This window comes from Mesoplodon mirus (genome assembly GCF_964341445.2).
Source record: "Mesoplodon mirus genome assembly, chromosome: X".
Classification (NCBI taxonomy): Eukaryota; Metazoa; Chordata; class Mammalia; order Artiodactyla; family Ziphiidae; genus Mesoplodon; species Mesoplodon mirus.
In genome coordinates, this window is record NC_138981.1 from 135,076,566 (window position 1) to 135,103,358 (window position 26,793).

Sequence of the window (26,793 nt, forward strand, 5' to 3'; positions counted from 1 at the left end):
ATGAAATACCTAAAACCTTACCAGGTCCAGCTGGTTCATATTTACATTGCCAGAAGGGGGGATTAGGGAAGCACTGCAAACGCACAACACCTTCTGAATTCTTAAAATTAAAGGGACAAATCGTTATCTGCCACGAGCTGCGTGCCAGAGGGGGAAACACTAACAACATCAGCAGGAACAAAGACCGTCACTGACCAGCTGAAGATTGACTCTTTTTTTCATTTTCTCTGAATTAAAAAAATGAATCCCATTAAATTGCATTATAAAATAGGACCAAAATATAACAAAGAAAAGCCACTCCAGTCACAGATGCTAAGTTTATACTCCCCACAACAGAGATCGTCCTTGGGTATAATTCACATCAACCAAGCCCCTATCCCAGAGTAGACACCGCTTCCTGGGAGTTTAAGGAAGCATTTTGGGTAGCTGCTTTCCCCGTTGGTCTCAGGCCACTAGGGTCCCATTCAGTTAGTTATTGCTTCAGGACACTTAGGGGTGCCCTGGTGAATGAATGCAGCTTCTAAAACATCCTAACTTCCAGGAGTAGCTTGTGCACCAGGAAAATCGGCTTCATCCTAAGCCGTGCCAAGCGCATGCCAAGAGATGCTTTGGAAACTTCCAGAATCTTGTTACTTGCCATGTAGAGCTGTGAAGCAGCCATACTTGGTATGTTGGTTAGTAAGAATCACTGACATCCCTGACAAAAGCCAAACTGCCTTCTCACTGCTAGTTTCCCTCTCTGTAGCCAAGATGTGCAGGAAAAAAAGGGGGGGGGAACACCCAAAGAAAAAGCCTGGGGATTTGACTACATAAAATTTAGGTCCTTCTATGTAACTGAAATTAGAGACAGATAAAATGAGGAAATATTTGCAAAGAATGTTACTTTGAAAAACCGCAAAATGTGAAATATACTATATGTTAAATATGAAAAAAAAGGTCTGAAAATTTAAGATCTTTCAGCTACACCAGATGCTTTTGAAAAGAAAGAACTCAGTCATTCAAACAGCCTGATTTTATGAAGTGACATTTCAGATTATGATATGACATTGCAGATTTGACATGATTGTGCTAATTGTGAGAAAATATGCTACTTTGATCAGAGTAGAAGGAAGGAAATAAAAAGACATTGTGGTTCAACTTGTAATAAAGAGCAGCTCATCCTCACAGCTTTTTGATTGTTGCCATAGTTATCTCTTCAACATGGCACGTACAATACAGTTAACGTGGCATTACCAGTAGCCTGTTGCGTGCTTATTGTTAAAAGGAATTTAACATACAAGCTTTCGTATGGGTGGTTCTCCTGATTCTGATTCCTCGCACTGACTGGCATGAGACAGGAAGCTGGACTGTATTTAACTGGTTTTATTGTGACGTGACTATGATGGATGTGACAAGGGCCTCTATTATTCGCTGGGGAGCGTGGCCGTTAATGAAGCCATTAGCTGAGCTAAGGGAAGTGAAGAAAATAGGGAAATTACCATTATTCTGAAGCCATTAAGTTGTAATCCACCACTTTCTCTCCTTACTGAAAAAGGCATCTTCTTTTTAAGGCCTTCCTGACTGTCCTTTAAAGATTCATTAATTCATTAACTTTCCAAGTAGATGGGGGTGGATGGCAGAGTTAACATTTTAAGCAGTCTGGCAGATCATATTACCATTATGCCAGTGTCTGTGTTCATTGCTGGACCACATCAGGTTAATTTTAAACAAACCGCAGTACAGCAGATGTCGTTCAGTTCCGTGGGTAACAGAAAGAGCTGCCATTTGTAGAGGGTTTCACAGAGCTGTTTCATGCTCAGTAGGTACACAGGACAGGCGCTGTGGACCCCTCTTTTACAGACAAGTGAACCGAGGTTGTGTGTGCCTGAATCACCTGAGGAGTGGCGGCCAGCTGGGCGGAAGTGGGTTTCACACATCCATTCTCCTGGAACTTCTGCCTTATGACTTGGGCTTTCCCCATGTATAGTCTTTACCGGAAAAGTGAAACTAACCTCTAGTGAGCACAGCTCTTTGGAAAATGAATGACTTGTGTTGTATTCTGTGCTAAGTGTATGCCACCAATCTTTAGATCTCTCTGTAGCTGGAGCTAACCAGGGCTTGGCGTATTTTGTTAAACAATGGTCGCGTGCTAGTTCTGGCTCCGTGGGGCACAGTCTGCTACTTCTGCGTTTATTTTGAGAAGAGGCATTGCTGTGTGTGCGAGTCATATATGCAGCACCAGGAAGCATGGCCTGTGGGTTGTTTTCAGTTGCCTCCAAAAACGTTTTTTTTTTCTTTTTTCTTTTTTTTTTTTTTTTGCTCAGTCAAGTTGAGTGAAGTCTACTTCTTGGCAAAGCAGAGTGTCCTTAAAGACACAGGCCTGGGTCCTAAGCCCTTAGTAAGTCACCATTTCCCAAGTCACATTTAGAACACTTTCTCCTTTAGAGGGATGGTGCAGTCAATTCCATGCTCAGTCCTTGATGTACTAAGGCCATTTGCCCCCCAGAACCTGGGTCTCAGGTCACTGATCATAGCATGCCCTCAGATGGATGCATCTTCAAGCCCATTAGTGAAGGTGTGTTGCACATATACTGATTACACACTTTAAGGTATGACTTAAGCTCCTCTACCCTGGGACATTGTTCTTTAGATCTCCTGAAAGGGAGGCAGATCTGCAGCGCCCCCCTTTGGTTGGCATCCGTCCGTGCACACACGTGCCTGCGGGCTGAAGGGCCTCATAGGACGGAAGGAAGTGGGATGGGAACTGAAACTCAGAATATTTCTCATCTTATTTTTATGAGTTTCCCTGGGTGGGAGGGGGCGGGGAGGCGAGAGCCTAGCCCTGAGTAGAAACTTGGTACGTATTTGTTAAAGGAATGCCTGAAAAGGAAAGGGACACCGGTGAGAGTTCGTTCAGCTGTCGGTGGTCTTGGGGGCCATTCCCATCTTCTTTCACCAGTGAGTCCACACATGGAAATGGAGCTTGGTCCCCACATCACAAGGTGGATCACGCGGGGTAGAGCTGTAATGAAATCTCCCATTCCTCTCAGGTGTGAACCTGGCCACCTGGCCTTGGCATTTCTGTATGAGTTAGCAAATGCTTTCCTGACACCTTCCTGACAAGCCTTCATACTATGCATGGCAGAGCCGGGGCTGGAATGCGGGCTTCCTGAATTCTAGACCCTGGTTATTCAAAGCGAGGTCTGTGGACCAGCGGCACCAGCCTCGCTCGGTGTAGCTTGTTAGAGATGCCCAACATGGATCCCGGCCAGACCCCTTGAGCTGCCGGCAGTGCACGAGATCCACAGGTGATGCAGATGCTCGGTGCTTTAGTGCACATTGGTGATAAAGCTTGAAGTCCATTGAAACATAAATCTTGTATCAAATGAGCAAAGATTATGTCCTTTTGCTTTACTTTTTGCAAAAGAAGAGAAAGGGAGCTGATCTTTTAAAAAATTTTATGTTGTATTAGAGTATAGTTGATTTACAATGTTGTGTTAGTTTCAGGTGTACAGCAAAGTGATTGTTATACATATATCCATTTAAAAAAATGTATTTTATATTGGAGCATAGTTGATTAACAATGTGTTAGTTTCAAGTGTACAAGAAAGTGATTCACTTATACATGTATCTACATATATCCATTCTTTTCCAATATAGGTTATTACAGAATATTGAATATCGTTCCCTGTGCTATACAGTAGGACCTTGTTGGTTGTCTGTTTTGTATATAGCAGCATGTACATGTTAATCCCAAACTCCTAATTTATCCCTTTCCCCCACATTTCCAATTGAAACCATAAGTTTGTTTTCTATGTCTGTGAGTCTGTTTCTGTTTGGTAAATAAGTTCATTTGTATCATTTTTTTTTTAGATTCCACATATAAGTGATATCATATGATATTTGTCTTTCTCTGTTGGACTTACTTCACATAGTATGAGAATCTCTAGGTCCATCCATGTTGCTGCAAATGGCGTTATTTCATTCTTTTTCATGGCTGAGTAATATTCCACTGTATATATGTACCACACCTTCTTTATCCATTCATCTGTCGTTGGACATTTAGCTTGTGGGAGCTGATCTTGATTGAGCCCCAGTACCTGAACATGCTTGGTGTGTTAGAGATGCGCTTGCCAACCTTCCAACTACCCTGAAGGATAGGCAGTGCCTTTCTCATTTTATAGACAGGGAACCGAGGCACAAAGCAGCATGCCCGTGGTCCCAGGGGAACTGGCAAAGCTGGGGTTTGAACCCAGTTCGGTGAGATAAGGTTCCAAAGCCTTCCCAGGACAGCACGCCATAGGAGGGGGCAGAGAGAGGTGATCTGGAAAAGATGGAATCACCCAGTTCTTCAGGGGACATCTCTGGAGGAATGATGTCATTATTGTTATTTACTAGCCCTAATGATTAGAGTGATATTTTTCATAGCAGCTTTCAGATTTGCTGATAAACATGCAAGAATTGTTGTTTGGTACTATTGTGAAAAATCACATTGGGCTCTAAGGGTGTTTTAAGGTTAGATGCTTTGGCTGAGTGCTCAGTTATCTGCTTGTCTTACTTTCCAGTGTTTATGAACAGGGTTAAAGTAACAAAGTTAAAGTAGGTGATCAAACCCTTTGCTGCCACTATCTCTATCACTTATTTGTTTTTGTCCCTCCATGTTCCAAGAAGGTAGAAGTCTTTTAAGCCCCAACATCTAATTACCTCCCATGGGAGGGAACTGGAAATACAAAAGAAATCGAAAAGGTCAAATCTGTTTAAGCTGATGATTTGCCACAGTCTGAGGTGAGGTTGTCACTTTCGAAATTGGAGTGAATGGTCACTAAGCAGGGAGCCTCCCAGGGCCACCCTCTGCATCAGGCATTGTGTTTTATTTCATGTCCTACCTGCCCAAACTCATTCTATGGTTACATTTTTCCTGAACAAAATACTTATTGGTTTAAATATAAACTAACCCTTTCCAAGTTCAAATAATTTTGGGATTCCGTGTTTGCATTACCCACATGACTTCTTTCTTATACTTCTGACTATTTCTTAAAAGCATCTCAGGTGAGAAATGACTTGATGCCCTAAGAAAATAGGTGGGTTTCTATCCTCTCTTTTTTTGTGGGGAGGGTTTCTTCCTCTGGGACCGAGTGAGAATCTCACGATGGGTGCGTCTGTGTGTGGGTGCCTGTGTGTGCGTGTCTACATCTTGGTTCATCTCTGTTTTAGGCTTTGGGACTGCTGCAGAGAAGATTGTAGTGGCCAAGTTTCCCTACGTGTTTATCGCTCATGAGCTTAGTATTTTCTCCTGCACGATGCAGGGCAATTCTGTATGAACCAGCTAAGGTTTTTTTCTTTCGTACTTTGAGGCTTTGCCAACTGCCATGCCATCAGGCGTAGGAGTTTCTAAGAAGGCTTCTTCTCACAAAGGCTTTAGTGAGAAACACGTGAGACTGCGAGTCCACTGAGCTCAGTTCGTATGGCCATTGGCAGAGTGGATGGTCCCATGGGACAATCTACACAGTCAAGAGTAAATTATGGAGGAGATGCTTTGACACTATGGAAATACCCCATTGCTCCTTAAAGGTGCACCCACTAATTTCAGCACTCCTTGGTGGATGTTACCTGCAGAAAATATTACTGTGGTGTTCTAATGAAGAATTTCTATTTCCCTCCTTCCTTCTACCTTTAGTAATTGGAATTCTTTTGTAAATAAGGGTTATCCTTTCTTCCCCTTGATTTGTTCAGTCGTTTTTATGTATATCAGTAGGAACTTGTGGGTGTTTATTGTATTCAATGGCTATCATCTAATACAGTTTTTATTTATTTTGTTGCTCAAATCGATCCAGCTTTAGTCATTGCAGCCTGTTCATTTTAGCCCGGGAAACAGGCTGGAGAGGGGGATGCCCTGCCCCAGATCATGCCGTGACTTTGGGGCCAGCGCCGGCGTTAGGACAACATCTCCTTGAACTCCCGGTTCAGGCCTCTCTGTTATATTGTGCCACTGTGTGAAGCACTGTGAAAAGTATCTAGGTGCATTCTCTCACCCTGCTGTGCTTTTTGTTTATCTTTTTTTTGACAACTTTATTGGAGTATAATTGCTTTACAATGGTGTGTTAGTTTCTGCTTTATAACAAAGTGAATCAGTTATACATATACATCTGTCCCCATATCTCTTCCCTCTTGCGTCTCCCTCCCCCCCACCCTCCCTATCCCACCCCTCCAGGCGGTCACAAAGCACCGAGCTGATCTCCCTGTGCTATGCAGCTGCTTCCCACTCGCTATCTACCTTATGTTTGGTAGTGTATATATGTCCATGCCTCTCTCTCACTTTGTTGCAGCTTACCCTTCCCCCTCCCCATATCCTCAAGTCCATTCTCTAGTAGGTCTGTGTCTTTATTCCCCTCTTACCCCTAGGTTCTTCATGACTTTTTTTCCCTTAAATTCCATATATATGTGTTAGCATACAGTATTTGTTTTTCTCTTTCTGACTTACTTCACTCTGTATGACAGACTCTAGGTCTATCCACCTCATTACAAATAGCTCAGTTTCGTTTCTTTTTATGGCTGAGTAATATTCCATTGTATATATGTGCCACATCTTCTTTATCCATTCATCCGATGATGGACACTAATAACGCAGTCTTGATTGTACTTCATAGTTGGGTACAGGAGGGCTGTTGGTGTCCCTACTGTGTTTAAAAGTCTTTGTCAAATACGCAGGACTTCACTAGCATGAGCCACTGTAGAGTGGAATTGAAAATAAGACGGATGTACCTTGTATTCCTTTAAAGTGGATACCCCATAATAAGGCAGCATAGGTAAGGTGACCGTGCATCCTGGTTGGCCTGGGATTGTCCTGGTTTGTACCTGTTTTCCAGGTGTAATTGTCAAGGGTGTCCCCTTTCCCCCTAGGAAGTATGCAGATTGGGATGATCAGTTATATGGCCACCCTCGTGCCCCGGGTTTTCAATCTTTTGCTCCTCATCAGGATCACCTGGAGGGCTTGTTAAACCACAGACTGCTGGGCCCCACCCCCTCAGACTCTCTTTCATTAGGTTTGGGGTGGGGCCTGGGAATGGGCACTTATAACAAGCTCTGAGGTGATGCCAGTGCTACCTTTTGGGGACTCCACTTGGAAGAACGATTGCCCTAAGCGTTGGACAAACACTCACAGGGCAATGGACGAATGGAGGGATGAAGGGTGCCCGCTATGCAACGGGAACTGTCCTGGTTGGAGGGGAGCAGACAGGCAGTTAGGCAGGTGAACAGTGACAAGGGCAAGTGCAAGGTGCCCTGTGAGTGGACACCAGAGGCACCTGACGTAGATCTGGGGCCTCTGTGCCTGGACTCTGAGGGCAAGGTGGTATTAAGGTTTTCGTACTTTATTAAATCGTTTTTTTTTTCTAGTCCATTCTACAAGCATAGTAAAGATTCAGTTAATTGGACACCAACCAACAAAGAATCTACATCAGCATTTTTCTACTCTTTTCTTTAAATTCAAGAGATAAGGAAACAATTGCTGTCAGTGTCTCCCTACCCCCAGCATGGCCATACAGTAGTCATCTCTGTTCTAAGCACAATAAATAAATACATAGATACTTGCTAGGTTGAATTGGATTAAATTTCTCAGTTATGTCATGAAATGAGGCTAGATTCCTTCCATTCTGCTACCCATCTCCATATACAGAATGGTAAGTACCTTATTACTGTACTTATTAAGGCCAGAAAATGGCAGCGACATGACACATTTTCAAAGGAATTTTAGCAATAACAGATGAAATAAAAAAAATTTCAATGAACCCTTCACTTAACCAGAGAGTGCACTTAGAACAACCTATCCTTCAAACACTGTAGTAAAATTAAGTTTCCTTGGGGCTTCATAGCTTGTATATAGTGAAGGGGGTGTTTGTTTTTCATCATACCATCAGGAAGAGTATTCCACAGGCCAGTCACTCTAGTCGTGTGCACTTGCCAGGAAGAGTCTAACCTTCAGACTTTATTCTCAACAGAGTTTATGTTTGTTTTGGAATCTGTCAGTGAACATGGTTTATCTTCATATCACCTGGTTTGTAGATGCAACGATAAGACTTCAAGCCAACGGCATAGTTGTTGGGTATCTAGGCTCTTGCGTGGGGTTAGGGATATTGCCCCACTTTTTCAGGTCTGAGTGTTTGGCATGGGCTCCATCCATGTCATGTTGAACCACAATTACCAACAGATTCTCTCTGCACTGGGCCTATTTTTACGGGTAAGATGCAAACAGAAATGTTGGGACTCATCACCTCCAGAGCTCGGGACATACTGTGTGATTAATATGTTGATTAACATCATGAAACTTTTCACTTGTAGGTATTATTAATGTTTGTTACTAGAATGTAATCTTTTCTACCTTGGCGTGATGCCATGGGATAGATTTATTTAAAATAAATTCTTCACTTTTCCTATCTAGTAAATTATGTTTATAGAGATGTAATTAGTGGCACAGACAAGATAGTAGTAACAGCACTGCTAATTATATTACTGTACATAACAAGTGACATCAGTATTATCAAATACCATTAAGAGTGCTAAATGCTGGGCACATACCCAGAGAAAACCATAGTTCAAAAAGACACATGCACCCCAGTGTTCATTGCAGCACTATTTACAATAGCCAGGTCATGGAAACAACCTAAGTGTCCATCGACAGACGAATGGATAAAGAAGTTGTGGTACATATATACAATGGAATATTACTAAGCCATAAAAAGGAACGAAATTGGGTCATTTGTTGAGACGTGGATGGATCTAGAGACTGTCCTACAGACTGAAGTAAGTCAGAAAGAGGAAAACAAATATCGTATATTAACACATATATGTGGAATCTGAAAAAAATTGGTATTGAAGATCTTATTTACAAAGCAGAAATAGAGACACAGACATAGAGAACAAACGTAGGGACACCAAGGGGGCAAAGCAGGGGTGTGGGTGGTGGTGGTGTGATGAATTGAGAGATTGGGTTTGACATATGTACACTAATATGTATAAAATAGATAACTAATAAGAACCTGATGTATAAAAGAAATAATAAAATAAAAAATTTAAAAAGTCCTAAATGGTGTCAGATGCAGCAACCTTTGATTTGAATATAGCTTGTAAATCCTGCTAAACCTTTTTCTCCCCTGCAGATTTTCAAGTTTGCTTTGCTCTATAGTTTTTATTTAAAGGGAAACAGAACCACTTAGAAGAGTCAGCCTACCCCCATTTATAGCAGTGCTTTGGGGTCACACTTGGCACCTGCCCTCCTAGATGGCCCAGGGAAATGGCTGTTCTATTTGGTTTGCTAAAGGCATAAACTGATCTCGTGCCCTGTTTCTTCATGTAAAGGAGACACAAAAGATGGATGTGTGTGCACACACACCACCAACTATGATAATGACCACACACTTAGGAGCGATCTTCCGTTTTGCTTTTTCTTGATAGAAGCCAGTGTTCTACAATGGTATCTCCAGCTTTTAGGTGGCTGCCATATGTGGTCTGCATTGCTCCCCATGTAGGAGAAGAATGTACAGGAAGAAAATAATGCCAGAACTTATTCTGACATCCAGTGTCTGTTGTATCATGCTGTGTTTCCATGTTGTTGTTTCCCTGACATTTCCTCCATGTTTGACTGCTTCAACAGCATTCTAAACATAAAAGGTCTTCCTCTGCCTCTGAGGGGGAGAATCCCTTGGATGGGATAGTTCTAATCAGTTCATCGGTCACATGACAAAGCCTGAGGCTATGTGCCCTTGTTTTCCTTCTCTGCAGGCCAGGTGTGCTTAGAGTCTTGGTGGGAGCATCCTTGAGATGTATGACACTCTTTTGTTTGCCAGAAGATGTTAACACTTTAGCGCTGATTGGGTCTCACTAGTTGTTTGTGCGTTACCAGACGTATATTTATTGAGCAGCTAGTAAGCACGAGGGGCTGTGAAAAATAAACTCGTGACTAAGACATTGACTTTGCCCTCAAGGAATTTACAGTCTGGTTGGGGATATAATACAGCCCACAAGCACATAAAAAGTAGACAGGGTTAAGAGCTGTGAGAGGGAGCCTGCTGGGAATGCAAAGGAAGGGCTGCTCCCTTCCCACGGTGAGAGTGGCCTTGAGACTGGCTTTGTCCATGAGGAGATAAGGAAGGACAGTCTAAGTGGAGGATACAGGGAGAAAAGGCAAAAACAAAAAAGTATGTCCAGGGAACCGTTTGCATATTCACTTGGCTGGCTGCAGGGCAGGCTGTAGCGGAAGGTAAGGGTGGCACACTGTGTTGTGGCCACACTGCTGGCAGCCTTGGCTATTCGGGCAGGGAATGCGGACTCTGGGAGCCAGTGCAAGTGAGCAGGGAGTGGGTGTTAGAGCTAGGGCAGTTTCGTTGGTGTCCTGGGCCAGAGGGATTGGGGCCAGAAAGTCCAGTTGGAAAACAGAAGATGATGGTTTTAGCAACCAACACAGGCATTTGGACCCTCCTTGTCATTTTGGAATGAGCCATTTCTCTTCAAGGGATATTTTCATTTGAATATCGTTGTCTGAAAATGTATGATAAATAATCCAGAACAGGGAAATGTGTGTGTGCTTAGGATCCATCCTGATCGAATGGGTCTCAAACCCTAGTGGGCCTAAGGATTGCCCTTGAACCCTCAGTAGAATTTTAGATTCTGTAGGTCTGGGATGTGGCCCAGGAATCTGCACATCTGCTGAGTGCTCAGGGTCATTCTGATGCAGCTGCGCAGGCCCTGGCACTTTGAGAAATATCGTGACTGGCCGCTTTGAAGGTAAAAAGGCAGGTGTCTCTGCCCATCAGTGACCTGCCTACCACAGAGGCCGGAGAGACCAGGACACGTGGAAGGGACCAGAGCCCCTGCTATGGGCCCCTGACTGCGGTAGGCGTCTTCTGTACCTTCTCTCATTTCAGCCCCGCAGTGGCTCTGAGGAAGGGAATTCTTTTATTCTCACCTTTCGGGAAGGCCTATGAATACTTTTCAGGAGCAGAGCTTCCAACATGCTTCCAAGAAGGATGTGGGAGAATTAGGCAATGAATGACCCAGGAAACTGAGTTTCCATGATTTGTGTCTGGTCCCCAGGCTCCTCTATTAAGTCAGAAGCTGTCAAGACAGAAGTGCTGACTTTCCAAGTGTCCAGGTTTAATCATATTCAAACAAGGAAAGAGCCCGTCCTTGGAGACAAGGGTTTTAGCCGGAGGTATCACCTTCTCTTTGGTGCTACCCGTCTGGCTAGGTGTGTCCTGAGAAAAGAGTCCCATCTCCTTTTCATCCTCCATCTATCACTCTGCTCTGACCGCCGAGCTCTTGTCCCTGGACATTTACTCACGATTCGACAGAGGCCACGTGCTAACTAAGCAGGACATGGTGGTGCTGTATGGCCAGTATGACTCAGCCATCTCGCCACTGCAAGTCCATTGTGGTTGCCTGAAATAGCTCAGCAAGCTTGGCGCTGTCCCCGTGTCATGCTGTTGGACACTCCTCAGTGGGGGGGCCGAGATCAACTCCTGTGCTCCCACTGCCCATGGCCATTGAACCGTGCCCTCTGCCCAGTGGGTTTCACCCACAGACTGTGCTGGGGCGATGGGAGAAAATGTTTGATTTCCAGCCGCTATTTCCCAATGATTGGCCACACACAGAGTTCTCATCATTTGCATTTTGGCTCTGTCTGCATCTGCAGTGTTCATCCACGTCTAAGGAGGAGACCATATAAAGCAGCCGTTTCCCATTTCCTTTAAAACATGGTCTAGTGTTCCGTTCAGCATCACCATAAGGTGGGGATACCTTTAATGGAATGGATTCTGACCAGTTAGCTCACAGACTCAAGAGAAGGCTCGAAATGTAATCTTTTTACTTATGTGTGCCTTCATATACACTGGCTAGATAGATCTTTTACCATTTTTTAAAAAAGACTTCAAATATAATCTGTCATTAAAAACTGATTGGTATAAAATATTTGGTTTTTATGATTTTTTTGGTTTTACTTTGTTAAAAAGTAAGGATCATACAGCTGAAAGAAACTTTTAGAGGTTATCTGATTTGTCCTCACGATATAGGGATTAACCATTCTAGGCAAATGGAGGTGTCTTTGCTTTCAAAGGTGTCCTGAGAATTAGTTTTCACAACCTTGAGGGTGGGGCGGTGTCAATTACCTCTGTATTTCCTTCTTTAGCTGAAAATAGCAGAGGCTCAACGGACACTCGTCAAATACATGAATGAGCCTTTATTGGAACCACATTGAATTGGCTAGCAAGTAAGTTCCGAGCACATGTTTGTGGAGTGGATGCCCAGATGAAAGAATGGACAGACAGCCACTAGGACATTTGCCACTATAGCTAAGGCAATTTCCTCGTGTTGCAGATAAAATACGTTTCTTATTCCATTTGCAGAATGTGAGTTCCCTCAACTGCTCACCATCCCCTCTGTGTGTGAAGGAAGTTACGAATTCTTTTCTCTGTCTACTCTCCTTGTGGCTGAATAATCACAGCCTCATTTCCCTTTCCTCACAGGCTCATCTTTCCAGGCCTGTAAGAGTTTCTGGGGCTGTCTGATCCCCGGGTGCATTGTAATCGTCTCTCTGTTGTGGATCCCAGGCCTGGATATGCCAAAGTGAGATTTACAGAGGATTAGCAAGCATTTTGTATCTAAACCTGGATGATGACAATCAGTCTTCATTAGTGGATGAAGAAAACAGTAAGACAATGGAGGTTTTGTGATGAGTTTTTTTTAAAATCTGGTTTGACCACTCTTGGCTCTTCCTTCCTCCAGTTGCTATTTCTAGAACTCAGGATCGTGATTAGACAGCATCAGAAAAGGAGGCTACAGCATTTCCCTCTTGGTTATTGAAACCGATATGCTTAATAGTTTATTAAGCATCTTCAAATAGATTCCTCTGAGGACTGGAGGAAGATTTTTCCTCTCCCATATAATTCTGTGGCTCCAAAATGGTCCTTCAGCTTGAAAATATTGATTCGTTATTGTTTAGCCCCCAGTGGATTGCTTCTTCTCTCCAAGACTGGATTTTTGTTACAATGAGAGTTGACAGAATTCAGATTTAGCCAAGTGAAGTCTGTCAGGGTCGGTAACATGTTAAAGATTGAGAACAAATGGGATATTAACCCAGGACATTTCATGTGAATGTTGTGAAAAGAAGTTATATCAGGAATCAGGACCTTTGTGGTGTACATTTGTAGAAGATAATTATTTAAATGCCCAAGTCTCCTTGCGGAGGTAAGGAATTGATTTCCATGGCTATGTTTAAACAGGTTAAGTCATAAAACAGACCTAAAATGGGAAACAGTCCAAAGTTTCAGCAGCAAGAGAAGAAATGCATCAAATTTGGTACATCCACATACTGGGCATTAATTTTTCTTCTTTGGACTTTTTTGAAATTTCCAGTGTTACTTGACAACAACTGTGTGTTACTTCTTTACATGCTCATATAATAAATGAGTACATTCTAGTGAATGAATCATTGTACCTGAGGCTGGTCTCGGGGACCTCTCATCCAGCCACATGTCCTCTAACTCATAGACAGTCAGGGGGAAGGTTAGAGTTGAATTGTGGCCAAAATCTGTGGCCTTGCCCGATGTGTGCCAGCTCTGATTCGCTGGCCGGCTGGAACTGGCCATTTGGCCCTTTTGGAGTCAGGCTCTTCCCAGGCCAGAGGAAAGGTGGAACCCATGCCCTGGATTGGAGTGGGCTCCTGGCCAGTGCCCCTTTCTTTCCCGTGGAGTCAGACATGAGGGCGCATTGGCAAGATAGCCTTTGCCAGGCAAGCAGAGCAAAAGGGGCCTCTGACTGCCTTTGGTTCTCAGTGTGTTCCTGGGCGGTGTTCCTGAACGGCCTGCTACACTCGTTGGCTCTGCTCACTTGGCTGTTTTGTCTTTGAGTGGACGGGCCGAGTATAATACTACAAAGCGGGTCCCGGCTTCACAGCGCAGATGCTTTTGCATGAATGAAGAAGTCATATGTGGGAGAATGGAAGACTTTCTGGTTTTCGATTTTTCTCTAATATGTTTTGTTCAAAGCCTGTTTACCTCTAGATGTGGAAATCAGGACATCCCTTACTCATGACCTTTGTAGGGACAACTGCTAAGTCAGTCAGGATCTTGGCTCCATTCTGAGTATTTGTTGCTTTGTGGCAGGTAAAGCAAAACAATAGGAAATGAGAGCGTTTTCCCGCAATAGTTTGATCTTGGTGGTGAGGCAGGGGATTGCACCGAACACCTGACATCTAGTAGGAATTAAAACGTGTGCAGGGTGCTTTTCCCCTTTATGTCAGAATAGTCTTTGAGGATGAAAAAGGATGAAGACTCTTCTGTAGCCTTCTTTCTCTTTCCTGTGTGTGTGTGTGTGATTTTTTAAATTGAACTATAGCACAATCAAATGCACAGATCTTAGGTGTTCAGTTCAATTTTTGACAATTGCATGCACCCATGTGACTACCACCCCAAACAAGATATAGACCTGCTCTGCCCAACCGCAATCAAAGCAAGCCACATGTGTCATTTAGAATTTTCTAGTAGCCATATGAGAAAAAGTAAGAAATAGGTGAATTAATTTTGATACTCTATTTTTAATCCAGTGTATTTAAAACATTATTATTCCAACAGAAAATTAATGTATAAATTATAATAAGAAATTTTATAAATTTATTTACTTATTTATTTATTTTTGGCTGTGTTGGGTCTTCGTTTCTGTGCGTGGGCTTTCTCTAGTTGTGGTAAGCGGGGGCCACTCTTCATTGCAGTGCACGGGCCTCTCACTGTCGCGGCCTCTCTTGTTAAGGAGCACAGGCTCCAGACGCGCAGGCTCAGTAGTTGTGGCTCACGGGGCCAGTTGCTCCGCAGCATGTGGGATCTTCCTGGACCAGGGCTCGAACCCGTGTCCCCTGCATTGGCAGGCAGATTCTCAACCACTGCACCACCAGGGAAGCCCCAGAAATTTTATACTTTTTTGATAACAAGTCTTTGAAACTTGATATATAGTTTATGTTTATAACACATCTCAATTAGGATGCTAATTATTAAAAAATTGTACTAAAATACACATAACATAAAATTTGTTGTGACCTTCTCTGAAAGGGGTGTAATCAAGTGCTGGAACTGAGTGAATAGTGGCTGCTCAAACAGAATGCTCTCCCTGGATTTCCATTTTCCAGTGACACTGAATTTGGAATCCTGTGGACAAGAGGCACACGGGTCCCTTCTGTGACATGATCTGAAGACCCAAACTGTACCTGAGCTTCAAGCTGTTGTTGTCCGTTCATTTCCTCCCCGTCCTCACCCCTCACTTTCCTTCCACTGATATTCCTGAGTGCTTCGTAAGTGCAGGGCATCTACAGAAAATTGGCAAGAGAAAAACAATGACATTGTCCTGGCCCTGGAGCAGCTCACAACCCAGTGGAAGAGGATACTTCCAAGCACCATTTCAGAGAAATATGACACAGCCCTTGGGTTAGAGGAAACTTCTGGGAGATGAGGCCTAACCTTTAAAGCATGGTTAGAAGTTGAGGAGGCAAAGGGACCAGCAGGAAGAACAGGGACTAAGAATGAATAAAGCATGAGTTAATAGTCAGGCTGATGGCCAGCTCCACCATTTACCGGCTGTGTCGCCTTGGGCCAATTGCTTCACATCTCTGGGCCTCTCTTCCATCATCTATAAAACAGTGATAATGATACTTACCTACCAGAGGTGTCAAAAAATGTGTATTGCAGTGATGGCTCATTCATTCGTTCGTTTGTTCAGCAGATACTTTAAAACACCCACCCTGTGCCAGGTGCTAGGCTAGTTGCTAGGGATACTGCAGCATGGTCTGCAGGCTCCCAAAGCTTGATATCTGTATGAGGGGTTTAATGAGCAGTAGCTGTTTTCTTAGGAGGAGAGGCATACCTGAGAAATGCCATGGGCTGTTGGGGAAGAGTGAGAGGTGTAAGTCAAGTTTACATGTGCCTAGTGTGTGTGTGGGCTGGGGATGAGTGGAGGGAGATAAGATTGGAGGGGTAGAATGGGGACCCCCTCTCAGTCTCACTCCTACTGAAAACATTTTGAAAATCTTCTTCAGTATTTACCAATATTTGGGATTATTCAAGTATTTAAATAAAACCAGAATAGACTGGTCACTTGTTGGGTTGAATTTGCATTTACCACATTTTACCATCATGATTTCAGACTCTGTGGGATTAGGGGCCATGCCGTATCTCAGTCTTTCACCCCATTTCTGTACTGAGTCCTTTTGCAGTTCTGCTCAGGCTTCAGTTTTTTATTGACTTCACTGAATGCGTAACCCCTGGCACCAGGCCTGGCACACGATTTTTGCTCCACAGATGTGTGTTGAGTGGCTAGATGGGCACATGGGTGGACTGGTGCCTGTGAGCATCAGCAGAATCAGTGCAGCTCTTTCAGGGCGTTCCCCTGAGTCAACCCCTGCAGAGGCGAGGCATCTTGCTGCCCAACGAAAGGAGCCTCGGCCCAGAAGTTAAGATATCTGGATTCTAGCCCTTTTTCTGCCCTTCATTTGCTTTGTGACCTTGGGCAGGTCACTTAACGCCTCTGTGCCTGTTGCCCAACCTGCAAAATAATGGGTTTGCCTCCGTGACCTCTGGGATCTCGTTTCACATTCCGTGATCACCTGGCTTCTAGGGTTCATTTCTTTCACTGTTCCAGCCTCTGTCCCCCCACACATTGTGTGAGCTGCTCACTACCCTGCAGTTTGGGGAACTGAACTGACACCAGTTAAAAACAGGGCACATAAAAACAAAAAAAAACAAAACAAAACAGGGCACATTAACAAGAGTCTTGGTGGAGATGTCTGATTCCATTGTTGCTACAAAAGGTAGTGAAAAGGCAGCAAGAGGATTCCAGTCTCTTTTGGAACCTGTGTTTGGTTCTTTGTCTTCTCATCATCCACCCACTGAGTACTTGATCATCGCTGTGCATGATGAAGAGGAAGAATTAATCCTCATCTGACCTGTATTTAAAAATACATATTCATATTGTCCTAGACCTAGACTGAGTCTACGTTCTGCCCTGATAAGGCAGTTTCGACCACCTTTTCCATCTATAACATGTTCTGCTTCCTGATTGGAGCACCAGACTTGGATTTGTCGAAATATGCCCTTCAGCAAGATTGGCATTTCTTTTGGGGGACAGTGACTGTTTAATCCCCCAGCAATGGGGAGATGAGCATGGAAAAAGAACCACCAAACATAAAGATGACAGCAGCCAATGACTTTGGTGTCCCATCCCAGTCAGTCCTCCCATACAAAAGTAACATCACCAAAATAAAAATAAAAATCTTTCTGCATATGTAAGAGGCTGCATTTTCATCCCTGGAATATTCATTCAGTTTTTATGCATCAAATTATGCACATACCAATAACCTTCTAATTTATGGATGCTTGCTGTTAGGTTTTGTTTAAATGAGTTCCTTCCAAAAGGAACCAGCTTCTGTTCTGAAAAAATGAATAAACCACACAAGGTGAACTTTCCTACAACTGATTTTCTACGTGGAGTTTCCAGGGTGTAATTTAGACATAGCTGTGGTGGTTTATGAGCATACAAAGTGTAGGAGGCTACACGGATGTACCCGTGAGTGACTGGAAGCCAGAGGGCAGAGGGAGAGATCCAGGGGGTGGGGATTTCAGCTCAGTTTCACATCTCTACCCTAAGGCATTAGATGCTGCTAATTCTTCAAAAGCCAAAGATTTGTTTTCTAGAAGAAATTCTGATTTGATTAAGATATTGCTTCCAGACCTAATGTTCCTTTAGCAAATCATGCCTACATCCATGATTGGAAATAAACTGCATGTTATCTAAGCATAAAAAAACCACATGATTTGGAACTATTCTACAGAAGTAACATTTAGTGTAATTACAGTACATTTAGATTAATTATAGCGCTGGTTCTGGGCGCCACCATACTTAAGGTCGTATCAGCATTTTCGTTATTAACCCTGTGTGGAAGAAGTTTCTCCTCTGGCTGCGTGGTGTTTCCTCTTAAAAATATTTGCGTTCTGTAGCTGGCTAGATCAAAATTGAATGGCCTTTCCACTTTTAGGGTAACTTTAAAAAGATATGATTTCAGAGGGATTATTATTGCTAAGATTGCTGTTTTTGTATAAACGCTCAAAATAGGCAGAGAATAATTTTCAAAAAGTGGAAATGGTCACAGTGTTTCATTAGGAAATACACTTGCTATAAATGGCTGTAGGCTTTCTACCGTTGACCAGAAAGTGGCTGCTATTTAACAGCCATGTCCAAAACAGCAGTACCCATCCAACCTGAGTTTGGCTCCATCCAAACTGATATCCTCCATGTGGGTAAGAGTTGGCAATTTTGTCTTTGTGAGTGGCTTTTGGAATCTGTGCGTCATTCTTTTTGAATATCATTCTAGGCCTCAGGTTTTTATCTCTTGAGAGCAATGGTGGTTTTTTTTTTTTTTTCCTGAAACAACCAAAAGTCATTTGGAGCCAGATTTGGTGAGTAGGGAGGCTGATAAGGTTGAATACACATTTTACTGAAGGATGAAATAGCTGTGCCTGGAAAATAATGAGCCTCATTTTCATGCCTGGTTCATAACTATAGCTGAAGGTAATTCCCTCAGAGGAATTCCAAACTCGGTTGAGCAATGTCTGTCTCCTTGAAAACAGGGTACAGTTTCCCCATGACGCTGCTTCCAAGGTGCCGGCATTCATTTGAATGTCAAATGTCTGCTAGTTTGTTATCTGAAGAGTCTCATTATTTTATGGTTCTACTCCATTTAAATAAAATGAGGTTTCTTAAAAATTCTAAGCTATTGACTGTAATGGACACTAAAAATCATTCTGACCTGTTGTATATGTTAAGAACAGTCCCTAAAATGTATCTTAATATAAATGAATGTAAATATTCTCAAAAATATCTGTTGATAGTCATAGCTATCATTTTGTTGAATATTTACCATGAGTCAGGCAGTGTGTTTGCTATGCTTTCACTCATTCACCCATGATTTTTTGAGAACCTTAGGCACCCATCTTTTCAAAAGGTGCCGAGATTAAGTAACTTGCCCAAGGTACATAGCTCGTAAAGGGATGAGGTGAGATTTGAACTCAGGCTGATCTGAGACTTCACCCCATCCGATGCTTCACTGCCTTTGATAAACACATGGGTCTTGGGTAGAGTAGTAGATCACTGGTCCCCAGCATTCTAGCTGTTCTCTTGGAGGATGAAGGCAAAAATCGGGGCTGTTCAAGCAAGTTTTACAGAGCAAGTTGTAGTAAATGAACAAAAGAATCCGTGCAAGAGCAGTGATTTTGTGAAGCCCTCACTTGGTTTGATTTTTCCTTTCCCTTTCTATTTGCCCTGCTAGGTTATATTTTACCTTTTCCTGGTAGAGTTGTGCAGGTGAGTAGTTCTTAGCAGGAACAAATGATGCCATAAATCTGGACTGGAGTCAATGAGGTTATGAGCTCTAAGAGTGAGAGGCAGTTTTGTGGGCCTCAGTGTTTTCCCTGCTCACCATGCTGTATCTTTGAAGCCAGAAGCCAGAGGCTCATTTAGAGACCTGTATATATATAGCGGCTCTGTCACCGAGCTGGGTTCCCAATGCCCACCTTTCCCTTTTAAACAAGAGGAATATTTAGAAGAAATAATAGAGAGCACGTATGCTCTCATGTCTGTCTCCAGACATGTAAGAAAAGAAACGGAAAAGGATGTGCTAAACAAAACCACCTCTTGGTAATAACACTGTAATGTAAAAATTATAGCCTGGGATTCTTGGAAATGGCTCCGTCCCCCGACCCGCCTTCTCGGAGAGACTGGCACCAGCTCTTTAGCTTTACTCAGCTAAAGGGAACTTATTTACCAGTGCCAAATGCATTACTTTAGTAAAAGGGAGGCAAATAGCAATGGATGCCATTCAGCACTCTGATGATTGGGGATGGCCATTTTTTCTTAAGTACTGACTTCACTTAGAGGAAAGCCATTGACAGACACTGGAAATCCCGGGAGCTGGTAGGCCAGGGAGCTGCCTGTCGAATTCTGTGTGCTCAGTTCTTGGTGCCTTCCGTGTGCTAGATAATAGAGGGAAAATGGGAGTGACCAGCGAGGTTTCCACTTGAAAGAAACAGGTATGACTCTGAATTTTTTAGGTAATGCCGGGGAAGTTAGTTTGGCAGCTCGAGTTGGTCTGTTCTAGTTGACTGGGTGGAAAAATGGACTGATTGTCTACCCCCTCATCACACAGATTGCTTGGCTTAGGGGAAGGGCTACGACTAGGGTGAGGCAGGTCAGACACCCCAGCCCATCATTTCAAGTGCCACCAAAAATTCAGTCATCGAGAAAAATAATATTTTAATTGGGGTCTTTGTAAAAAATCAAAATTTAAAAAAATCCACAATGAAAAAAAATCTAATTTTTAAATGCAGACAGGATCAGTAACGGTACTGTTCTCAGGGACACTGGAGCCTGATGCAAAAGGAAAAAATGTCGCATTAATGTTGATTTAAAAAATTGCCTTAAAATTCCAATTCACCTGATGACTGGGATTTTTGGGCACCTCCTGCTCACCCTGAAAGCCCAACTCTAATTCTCTCTCTCTCTCTCTCTCTCTCTCTCTCTCTCCCTCTCTCCCTCTCTCCCTCTCTCCCCCTCCCCCTCCACAGCCTTCTTAGTCAGAATGTATTTTACCTCTGGGCTTCCCCAGTGCTTTCTGCAGCTCTTCTGACAGTGCTTGCCATGCTTGACTGTCATTATTTGTTTGCAGTATCTGCCTCTTTCAGAGGACTATGGCTTCCTTGAGGGTCAAGACCACATCTTAGGCTCTCTGTATCCACTATGCCAGCCAGTAGGTACTCAGAAATATTTGCTGGTTGTTAAAAACAACAACCGAGTGAATAAAGGAGTTCAATGAATAAGTGAAATTAACCTCTGAGTCTTTTAGAACTTGATCCACGGGTTGACATTTTCCAGTTGTTCCTAACCACACCCCTGGGTCCACAGGGACCCTGATTGGGAAACACAAGTCCCACAGAGGGAACTGCTTCTAGAGACGCTCCCTCCTGAGGGCACGCAGGGAGTCAGGTTCGCCAAGTGGGTGATGACGTGCCCTCGGTGACCCCGTCCCCGCACCCATTTTGCTTCACGGCCTGTGCAGAACCCCAGAAGGATTCAGTCCCAGCTCAGCAAAGCCTCGGGGCAGAGGATGGTTTGCCGAAGGTCAGCGTTCAGCGTGCACTTCCAGAAGCCCTCCTGGCTTTCTCCTGGGGCCTGGGCCCTGCCTCGCCTCTGCCTCGGGACCCTGGGGTGGGGGGCACTTCCCCAACGTGCCAGGCACTGCCTGTGCCCCGGCTCGCCCCGCTGAACCAGAACCTCCAGGGGGTGATGCCCTGATCCTCAAGGGCCATGGAATACTCCAGAACACGTGGAAATCTTGCCTGAGGGTCCTGTGTGGCCAAGCTTGGGGGGGCTGCTTTACTTTCTTAGAGAGCCACATTCTTTAACATATTTTATGACAGTGGCTCAATGGCGAGTGGCCCTTAACTGAACTGGTTCACCCTAGGGCACCCACTAAAAGAAAAAAAAAAAGGTGGAGCAAACTATACAATATGCATGATCACTCCAAATCAGAGACGCAAAAGTCAGGATTGAAATGGCCCCTTGCACGTGGAGCTCATGTGATTAAAACTGAGGGTCCATGAGTTCTAATCCTAGTTGTAGACCCTGGGAAATTATTGAACTTACTTATGGGAAAATGTTAATGAAAGTGGTGCATTCCCCAGCCTCCAGTATTGTTAATTTTTTAGCAATTTAAGACAACACAGTCGTGCCAGCACATGACAGCGTGGCTCTGTCTACATGATGTTGAATCTGTCTACCTGACTGATTTCTTTTTTAACTGCATCTAATCAATTGGCAGGTTGCTTTGGCATCATGTAGACACAGCCAGTGCTGTCCTGGGGGCTGTGTATTGATTTAGTGTTCAGAATGGTGAGTAAAAGTCATGCAACACTAGAATACAAACCCATGGACACAACGGAGAGTCAGCTGATTAGAGTCTTGCCAAGTCCTTCAGGAAAGCAGCAACTTCGGTATCTCCCCTTGGCTCTTTGACTCATGCAAGCAACTCTAAGAAAGAGCCCAAGCCTCACTCATCCTCACAGGTAACAAGCCACCAATGGGCTGGAGTCCTGTCCTCTCACTTGAGTCAAAAGAACAAGCCCTATATAGGCAACCAAAGCTACAGACAGGCCAACTCAATCATTCAAGAAAAACGAACCTGAAAACAACTGCACTCAGGTCGAAGGTGATTTCATTGCTATTCCCAAGAATAGTAGATACCACACTTCCTCCCTCCCTTTCCTCCTCTCTCTCATCCCCTTCCCGCCCTCTCTCCTTTCCCTTCCTTCCCCACTTCTTGCAAGGGATCCACTAAACACTAGGCCCTGAGTTAGGTGCTGAGGGGCCAGTAGGGAACTCGGTGCCAGTTTTCACAGAGCTTACATTCTAATTGGAGTGGGCAGATGTGAAAAAATTAGCAGACAGTCTCATTTTTGACTGCAGTAAGTGATTTGAAGGAAGTCACATCGGGTGATGTGATGCAGTTGCAGAAGTGGAAGAGGCCGAGTTTAGCCTGGGTGGTCTGAGAAGACCCTGGTTGAGCTGAGACCGGAATGACGAGAAGAAGCTGGTGAAGCGAGGATCTTGGGGAAGCTATTCAAGGAGATAGGAGCGGAATACAAAAGGCCCTGAGGCAGGGGCATGCTTGGCTTGTTCAAGGAACAAAATGAGCCTTGTTAAGGAGGATAACCTTACAGAGGCTGAGGTCATGGAGGTAGGCAAGGACCAGATCAGCGGGTACTTCAGAGGCTGAGAGGAGCAAGTTGAATTTTATTCCACTTGCAGTGGGAAGCCATTGGAGGAGCTGAAGTGGGGCAAATCATGATCTGATTTACATGTTACAGTGGCACCTTCGGAGAACAAACCGTAGGGAGGTGAAGAAGGAGGCGAGGGAGGCCAGCCCTTGAGGCCGTTGCAGTGGGGCAGGCGAGTGATGATGTGCATGGATGGAGAGAAGTGAGTGGATGCACGAGATATGTTGGAGTTGGAGTCAAAAATAGTTGCTGATGGAGCCCGAGTGTGTATGTGGCGGGAGAGGGTGAGTGAAAGGGAGGAATTGAGCGTGTCCTCTCAATTTTTGTCTTGAGTGGCCAGGCAGATCGTGGCACTTTATGTCTATGTAACTAGAGTCTCTTGAAATGGTTTTTCTAAAACAAAGGACTAGTCTTTGCCAAAGAATGATTGAAGTTTTATCTTTGGTGAGACAAGAGCAAAATAAAACTGTTTGCAGCATGCCATTGGGAACCATTTACTCCCCATTCCATATATTCATTTGTAAGCTTGCAAACGTCTTGGGACTGAATTTCAACCTGGGCTGTCTCCCCAGCGGGACCGTGAACTCCTTGAAGGTAGACAGGGCACTCTGTCTTATTCCTTCTGGTGCATCTAGTGTCAAAGTCAGTGTCTGGCACATGACAGGTGTTTGGCAAATACTTGGAGAAAGGAAGGAAGGAAAGACAACGTAACCTCTTTAGAACTTGTCTACCCTTTATTTTCAAAAGTTAACCTGAAAATGAAGGGGGTACAAAAAAGGAAATAAAGTAAGGGAATCTTTGCAGTGTGAGAAGGAAACCTCAGTATACCCAGAAAGGAAAAATACGATAGAACAACAAACAACAAACATGCTGTAAATAACATTTCCCTCACTGTGGAAAGATTTAACAAATCTATAGTGGCCCTTTCCTGTCTGGCAACATCACAGTGTTTAGGACTAAATTTCGACTCTATTTGATCATTTGAATTCAACCCCAGATACGTTTTAAATATATATTTTGTTCATGTCTAAGACACTTTGGATGACAGATATACTATCATTAGACTGTATTCAGTAACTAATAAAGAAATTATTAAGAAAGTGAAGTCCCAAATGTCTATGTAACTATAGAGGACCTGCCTCATTCATTTGATACAAGAGAGGCAGTGAACTGTCTGGAAGAAAGGTGTTTTCCTCCAAAGCATTTGGTAGTTCCTTCTTGATTAGAGAAAAAAACATCAAGATTACTCAGCGTACTATTTTGGAGGCATCTTGATGTGGCCTTACCTGCCTTTTCTCACCACACCTTCTGCTCTGCCATTTTATACCATTTAACATTTGTAATTACTTATTCTTCATTCTTTCCTTCCTCACCTGTGCCTTTACTCTTGCTCTTCCAGTGGTCAGGAAGAGATATCCTTCACCTTCTCCATCACTGGTACCCTAACTATCCTTCAAGTTCAGCTCAAGTGCAACCTTCTCTAAGCAGCCTTCTTGGATTTCTCCAGGGTGAATTTATACGTTCCTCTATGTTTCCTCTGGTTTATGTTATGTTCAGAATTATGTCAACGACTGGCCAGTTATTCTCAACCCAGGAAACTGTCAGTGCTTGACTTTGTGACTACAGCCTAAGGTTTTGCCATAGTATATAGTTGAATATTTCTCTGCTTGAAGGAGCATTATGTAGTTCATCATATATATGATAAAAACACATGCTGTATCCCCTGTATTTTATTTTCTTGGTTGTAAGAAACAGACTGTTTCAAACACTTTACTCAATATTTCCGTAAAGGCATCAGCAGCAAACATTTGTGAACATATTTTTATTAGAGATGATTTGGGTTTTATTCCTAGGAAATGGAGCTAGAAAAATTTTAAGGTCATTAGCCGTAATAATTTAAAATACATAGTTGTTTGAATATGTTAGCTTTAGCTTTTAGGTTCTCTTGCTATCTTTAGCTTCTTCCATTTTATTTTAATAATGATAAAAATAAATCTCACATTTGTTTTGTTAACTTTTTCCATTCTAAGGTGTTTAACAAACCTTAGGTGTGCAAGTATAATGAAGTGATCCATATGCTTGCAACTAGGTTTATGACCCTGAGAGCATTTGATTACAATTCTTTCTATTTCATTGATGTTGCTCAGAGTCAACAGAAGAATTGGGTTCAAACTTATTAGAAAAGTACAATTAGAAACCCTTGTCAACCCAGTTAACATGTCTTTGAAAATAGCATTTTAACACAGAACCTCCATATTTTTTAACTCTAAAATGTACTTTTATTTCTATTCTCCCTTCTCCCAATAACCATTTGTTGCATAACAACTATGTTTTGGGTTCAGAGCTCAACCCTGGGGATAAAAAGAGCAGCAAGGCTGTCAGAAGTGTATATAGATATACATATAGATATAGATACAGATATAGATATAGATATATAGATATATAGATATAGATAGATGTGTTTATACATCAGTAAGGTAGGTTGTATGTATGTAGTGTCAACCTTAAAAATAAAATAGCCAGTTATTTTACCAGCAAAATGAATTTATTCAGGAATCACGGAGGAATTGCAATTTGGGACAAGCAAACTGTGGCAAGCTATAAGCAAGTCCAGAGAACTAAGGAAAGGAGCCTTCTTTATAGAGGAAAAGAGGCAGTTGGGAGGGGCTGTTCTGAACAAAATTCATTGGAGGAGAGTAGGAGTTCAGGGTGGTGGCAGCTTCTTATTGGCTGACTGTGGTGGTTTCTCATTGGCTGGGCTATTGCTAGGCAAGCAGAAAATCTTTCTTCCTCCTGCTGGGGTGTGTAAAGTAAGCTTCTTCCAGTTGGGGAATGCAAGGTACACGCCTTGCTGGGGTCTGCAAGTGGCAGAGAGTGATGGTGCATGAGAGCTCCCCCTTTGGGGCTTCTTGACTCCATTTTCTTTATTTTTTTTCACTTTAATTAGTTATTATTATTATTATATACTAGGCTCCCTGCCTGCTACATGCTCTACTCCTATAACTGCATTTTTTTAAACTTTGTATTTGTTATTGGAGTATAGCCAATTAACAATGTTGTGATAGTTTCAGGTGCACAGCAAAGGGACTCAGCCATACATATGCATGTATCCATTCTCCCCAAAACTCCCCTCCCATCCAGGCTGCCACATAACATTGAGCAGAGTTCCCTGTGCTATACAGTAGGCCCTTGTTGGTTATCCATTTTAAATATAGCACTGTGTACATGTCGATCCCAGAATGAGGTTTCCTTTATTTATTTTTACGTTTCCCCTTTTGATCAAAGTCTTTCCTATAAAGCATTGCTGATCAGTCAGGTTTTGGTGGGTTTGCCCCTTGGTTCCAGGAAGGACCTTTTCTGGTTGTCATGTCCCACATCTGACAGAAAGTACACAGAATGGAAACCACTGAGGCTACATTTGAGTAACAAGAAAGGGTAGGAGGGAGAACTCTCAGGCACCTCTCACTTAAAGTCTATATCTTATCAAAGTCATAAGTGTTGAAGGTCATTTTGAAGCACTGAGCTAACATCACTCTATTTGGTGCATCACTTTTGTAGAGATTTGACAGGCAATAGGTATAAAGTTAAAAAATAATTATGCAAAACAGAATGAAAATTAACATGACAAATCCAAGTTGTATGATTGTTCTAAACCATTTACCTAGGCCTGAAGGTAGCCAACTGAACAAATCAAAGGACCATGGAGAGTTAGGTGAAATTTTTTTGTAATCAGCGTGCTTGTTCCCTGATCTTGTGTGGTTGAATATCTACCTTACCAGAAGCATTTATCCATGAGCAACTGGTGGTATTTGCTATTACACAGACACCTCCTGTTCAGCAAGTAGATAATCAAAGGGCTGTACAATTGTCCAAAACTACTTTAGCCAATGAGTCAAGTGATCATTTGGGGGCTGCTACTGCCTTGGCGGTGGCGTTGGCTAGCTAACCTAATGTT

At 43.1% G+C, this 26,793-nt stretch overlaps 1 protein-coding gene across 1 annotated transcript in view; it reads left to right on the forward strand.

Moving 5' to 3' along the window:
- The window catches only part of AFF2 (ALF transcription elongation factor 2), a 495,793-nt gene that overhangs the window by 38,413 nt on the left and 430,587 nt on the right, over nt 1-26,793 (forward strand). The window lies entirely within an intron of this gene.